The following is a 6,000-nucleotide window of genomic DNA, read 5'->3' as shown; positions in this document are numbered from 1 at the left end:
AGCCACCCAGGTACCCCTGATTAATACTTCTTTTGTCAAAAACAGCTTCTCAGGTATCGTCTTCCCGTCAGCTCCACATGGCAATGGCCACGGTTCTTTTTGAGACAGAATTCTCGTGTTTACTGTATTTCTTTGCTTTCTTGTTCCCATGACTCTGTTTATCAGTTTAACTTCAATTCCCCGAGGCCATCGGGCTTCAATGAGAGAGCTGAGTATGTACTTCGTCTCTTTTCCCCAAGCCATTCTGTGCAAGTGAGAAGATTTTTTGGACCCCACACCATTAATGGAACTTTGCTCAAAGACACCTTAATTCATCGACGGGTGTTAACAAGGAGTATGATGGCCATACCCTTCATGGGTCCCCTGATGCAGGGTTGGGTTTTCACTGGCCCCTGCTGCAGGAGTAAAATGTACGTCCCAAATTACTGCAGGCATAGTGTCCTTGCCACCCCCTACCTGGCCCTTAGGTCATTTGTTTTAGGACTTTGCTATAGCAGTGGCCCACTTCTATAGACCGATTTTTGTATTATTCAGCATATGCAAAGCTATGCTAGAGGAAAAACAACCCTGATATTTCAGTGGTCTAGAACACATTATTTCCCTCTCTTGCTACATGTCCATTTCAGGTCAGTGGGGGACCCTTCTTTATTTTATTCTCTCCTCTGGATGCATGCTGATAAAATCTCTACTGGCTAGAACATTACCCACTTATCATGGAAGATGGAAGGGAACATGAGAAGTTGACCACCTACCCAAAAGGGGCACCTCTCAGTTTTGCTCACATTTCATTGGCCGAAGCAGTCAGCTGGTCTACTCTAACTTCAAGTGGGCAGACGACGGACATCTTTTCACGTCCCCAAAAAGAGGAGACGCGGAAATATTGATAAATAGCACTCGTGACTCTACACCCATTTAGCAAAAAACATAAGGGTGTATATACTCGCCTTCTGACACACACATCATTTATGTTGGACTTACAGTCTCTAGGGACGTATTCCTATAGTAAATTAAGGAAACCAGAATTTAATTCTCAAAGCTTCCAGCTTTAAAGGATGTCATGGCATGGTCCACATATTACAGAGAAAACCTCTAGAATGGAGAGAAACATTTATAAATAGATATTAGAACAGGGCGATGGAATGTGCGAATATTTTGTTTGCCAAAAGTCATAGGAATGTAGTTGCTTCTGCATGGATACTTCTTTTCCCAAATGGATCCTTTTCTAAGCTCCAAAAAAAAGAGATGACCATTAGTGAGCACAACTGCCTTAAGACTTTAAGACAGATGGTATGATCTGTACAGTATGATCCAAGTCTAGTTTTTCCATTGGTTGTCTGGTTACTCAATAAATATTTGATTGATTGAGTAATCCCATGGCCCAGACAAATACTGTGGCCACAGAAGGAAACAACAATAAGCCAGATGACAAAAAAAAAAGTTTCCATTCCAAATCCATTTGGCCACAGGCACACAAACTCAGTCATAAAGCTGGAAGCACTTCTCCGAGGTCGATGCTGGAACCGATAGCTAGGCGCTATTTATAACTTTGGGAAGATTTTTCTAGATAAAATATTTAAACACGCTTTTGGAAAGCAAATGTCTTTGTTCACTTTATTGTCCAAGCTCTCTTTGATTGGTTAATTTCTCTTTTTTATTTTCTCCAAACTCTCAAAAGAGAAAGTTCATTTTTTCATGTGGCGAGGAGCAAATAATTTGCTCATGATTGAGAAAATTTGTGGACATATAAACATGGTGCTTTTCTTTTTTTTTTTTAACGTTTATTTATTTTTGAGACAGAGAGAGACAGAGCACGAACGGGGGAGGGTCAGAGAGAGAGGGAGACACAGAATCTGAAACAGGCTCCAGGCTCTGAGCAGTCAGCACAGAGCCCGACGCGGGGCTCGAACTCACATACCGCGAGATCGTGACCTGAGCCGAAGTCGGACGCTTAACCGACTGAGCCACCCAGGTGCCCCAACATGGTGCTTTTCTTAGCCCTAGACCTAGCTGGCGTTCTGTAGAATAAAGGCATTGCTACAAATGTCTGCTTCACGTAGGCGCATAAGACAAAGATCTCCTAATCATAGCACAGACTCAGGAAAGGTGCTCCTGGGAACCTCGGCATCTTCTTTCGGAGACTTTCCTGGATCTCCCATGATGAGAACTTCTGCTAAGTCAGGGCTCCAGTGGGTAGGGATATGCCAAGGCAGGGGCCTCTCCCTGCCAGGTTGAAGTGGTTTAGCTGTGTTGATCTTTTCAGAAGTCAAAATTTAGGAAAGAAGTGGGCAGGTTGGTCAGAGGTCCAGAGGTTCATGCGGGCTCCGTGGAGGGGGGACTCAGCATGTGCTCATCTACAAGATCAAGGGTCAACCAAGAAAGCAACCAGTGGGCAGCAAACTGGGGGGTCGTGCAGGCCGGGGCTCCTTCAGGACACGGATGGGGAGAAGCAGAAGCAGGCTCCATAATAAGCAAAGCTGAGTGGGGAGCCATATAGAGACTAGTCCACGGGGAGAGACTCCTGCCAAGATTTCTTCCAGCGAGGCCCTTACAGCAACTTGGGCTGGTGAGCAAAAGCTACATTTACCAGGGTTCCTCCAGGCTCCCTGGGATGGCTGTCGGGAGGAGATCTTTCTCCAATCCTAATGGGGCACAAATATTTTGGGGGGCAGTCATGTAAGAAAGAAGAAGTTTTTGTTCAGATGAGGATCATGCCATTTGGTCCAAGAATGCTCTGAGTCTGACTTGGGAAAACAGTTTATTGAGGCCTTAGAGAGAGACGTACTGAGAGATCGTAAGGGGGCATGATCCTTTTTACATTTTTTAAAAATTTTATTTAGTTGAGAGAGAGAGAGAGAGAGACCAAGTGTGAGCTGGGGAGAGACAGAGAGAGAGGGAGACACAGAATCTGAAGCAGGCTCCACCCTCTGAGCTGCCAGCACAGAGCCTGACGCAGGGCTCAAACTCGTGAACTGCGAGATCATGACCTGAGCCAAAGTTGGACGCTCAACCAACTGAGCCATCCAGGTACCCCATGGGGACATGATTCTTAATGGGGGGGGGGGGGTTCCTGTGTCCCTGGAGGCACTTGGAATGACTTTAGGTGATACAGAGCAAGGCCAGTGGTTGTGACTAGAGAGGCTTGGGAGGATAGGGAAGGGCAGGAGGGAGGCAGGAAGGGACATCAGACAGAGCGAGGCCAGGTAAGTGGGTACCATAATTCTTCTGGCCCCATAGTTTTGAAAAGCCTCTCCCCATTTCAGAACCTACCACATCCATCCCTCTGACCCAAGACTTGGGATCAACCAATTGCCAAGCCAAGGACTTTCTAGAAGAGAGTGATCAAAGATGGATGGGGAAAGAGTGGGGTCCCAGAGCCAGTGTGTGAAGCCTTCCCTCACTCACTTCACTGACCAGATCCATTCAGGGAGCCTGAGATCCAGTTTTCTGGGAAGATTATGGAGGAGATACGGCTATCGATTCTTGTTCAGCCCCCACTGAGGCAGTGAAGCTCTGTAATTAAGAATGGCTGTGATTCACAGAAAATGAAGAATGTTCTGGAATAAAAAGGTAGGGGAAGACCGTATTCTTCAAAAGTGTCAATGCCATAAAAGGGAAACAATTCTAGGTTAAAGGAAGCCAAAGAGACACGACAAGTAAATCCAATGCTTGACCATAAACTGGATCTGACCATAAACTTGGTGGGGTGGCAGGGAGAGGCGCTTGGGGAGGCACAGGGATGCTATAAGGGGGATTATTAGGGCAACTGACAAAATTGTAATATGACAGTAGATTAGATAAAAATACTGCTTCAAGGAAAATACTGAGGCTATGAAAGAGACTATTCCTACTCTTAAGAAATATAGGAGGGGTGGGGGGCGCCCTGGGTGGCTCAGTCAGTTAAGCATCTGACTTTGGCTCAGGTCATGATCTCGAGGTCTGTGAGTTCAAGCCCCGCATTGGGCTCTGTGCTGACAGCTCAGGGCCTGGAGCTTGCTTTGGATTCTGTGTCTCCTACCCCCACCCTCCCCCCATCTCTGCCCCTCCCCAGCTCGTGCTCTGTCTTGCTCTGTTAAAAATAAATAAATGTTAAAAAAATAATAATAGAAAAAAGAAATATAGGGAGAGAGCACAAACAAGTAAGCCAGTGGGGTAAAATTTAACCATGGGTCAATTTTGGTCAAGTGTATTATATTCATTTATCATGAGTAGGAAGGTAAACATGTAATTTATTATTCAAACCAGGCCACACTGGAGAATGAAAGAGAACACAATTCAAAACTATGCCAGGACAACAAGTAAAAACCAGGATAGTCCTGGGCAAAGCAGAACCCAAGTGCTAGGTGACATTTAAAGTACATTATTGAATAAATGATGTTTGGACAATCAGCAACTGACAAAGTAAACTGAGAACACTATTTCACAGACTCTAGGTTGATCATATACTTAAAAAGAAAAGATAAATAAAAGTACTAAAAGAAAACCATGCAATAATTTTCTTTTGTAGTCCTGAGAGAAGGGAATGTCTTTATAACACAAAAACCCAAACGATAAGAAAATTTTACATGGCAAAAACCATCAAAAGCAAGGTAAAAAGACACCGGAAACAATATTTGCGATTCGTATCTCAGCTAAAGAGCCAATTACCCCAATATATAAAGAGCTTCTACAAATCAATTTTTAAAATGTCATTAGCTTCATAGAGAAATGGGCAAGATATAAGGGCACAATTCACCAAAAAAATAAAATCAGATGAAAAGTTACTCAATCTCAGGCATCGTATGAGAAATGCAAAATAAAATTTTTGATTAACAGGAACAAAAAGTCTGATAACATGCTTTGCTCATGTGGAAGTGAGAACATAACATGAGAGCATGACTTGCACATTCTCCATTGTGATATAAATTGTCCAAACTTATAATAATTATTAAACTATTCCTTAATCTTATATTTTAAAGCTTGCTGTTAGGGGCACCTGGGTTAAGCATCTGACTCTTGATTTCAGATCAAGAGCAAAATTTGCTAGTTTCTTCCAGCTGAGCACACCTAATGACCAAAATTTTACTTTTCTTCCAAATTATTACCACCACTTGGTGACAGCATGCACTAATTTCATGTTCGTATCACCTTAAAAAAATTTTTTTTTTTAATGTGTATTTTTGAGGGAGAGAGAGACAGAGCGTGAGCAGAGGGAGGTACAGAGGGAGAGAGGGAGACACAGAATCTGAAGCAGGCTCCAGGCTCTGAGCTGTCAGCACAGCTTGAACCCACGGACTATGAGATCATGACCTGTGCTGAGGTCGGGCGTTTAACCGACTGAGCCACCCAGGCGCCCCTCGCTTTTGAGTGATAAATCAACCTCTTGAAAAATGAACTGGTAGCAGCTTAAGCTATCCCACACAACAAATTCTCTCATTTTTTCATATTTAGGCTTGTCCTCTATGCTCCATCCCCAACATGCATAGTGAAACGTAAATCTTCAGATATCCTTAACCCATCAATGGCCACATTATCAACAGAAATCTCACTGGATTCTCCAGACCTCACTAGAGCATCTATCCAGGAATCAGGGTGGAGTTTTGTTGTTCGTGGTTGATGTTTGTTTTGCCCCTCCTTTGATCTTTAGAGCTTTTAGCTGTCATTAGTGATCCACTAGATGTCACTGTCACGTAAATTAACAGTCAGTGCTCTAAAATCCGAACTCCCATCTTTAAAAGACTGGACAATGAAGGTACACCCGGTTGGTTCCAAAGAGCAAAGTATTAATCAGCGTTTCACACACACGTGTACCCTGCGGGGGTAGGAAACAGAGAAAGGAAGGCTCTCAGAAATCTGGCAGGAAAGGAGGGCTCCAAACGATGAAAGAATGCTGTGGATTGGAATCTGAGATTATCGTTCAGTTTGTAATTAAACGTACCTGAATAAAATGAGGGAACATGACAAGCAATGATCTGGATGAAGAGCATACCAGGAAGTAGTACCAGCAAGTGCAAAGGGCCTGAG

This window comes from Panthera uncia (assembly GCF_023721935.1).
Source record: "Panthera uncia isolate 11264 chromosome D3 unlocalized genomic scaffold, Puncia_PCG_1.0 HiC_scaffold_8, whole genome shotgun sequence".
Classification (NCBI taxonomy): Eukaryota; Metazoa; Chordata; class Mammalia; order Carnivora; family Felidae; genus Panthera; species Panthera uncia.
This window is presented reverse-complemented; position numbering follows the sequence as displayed.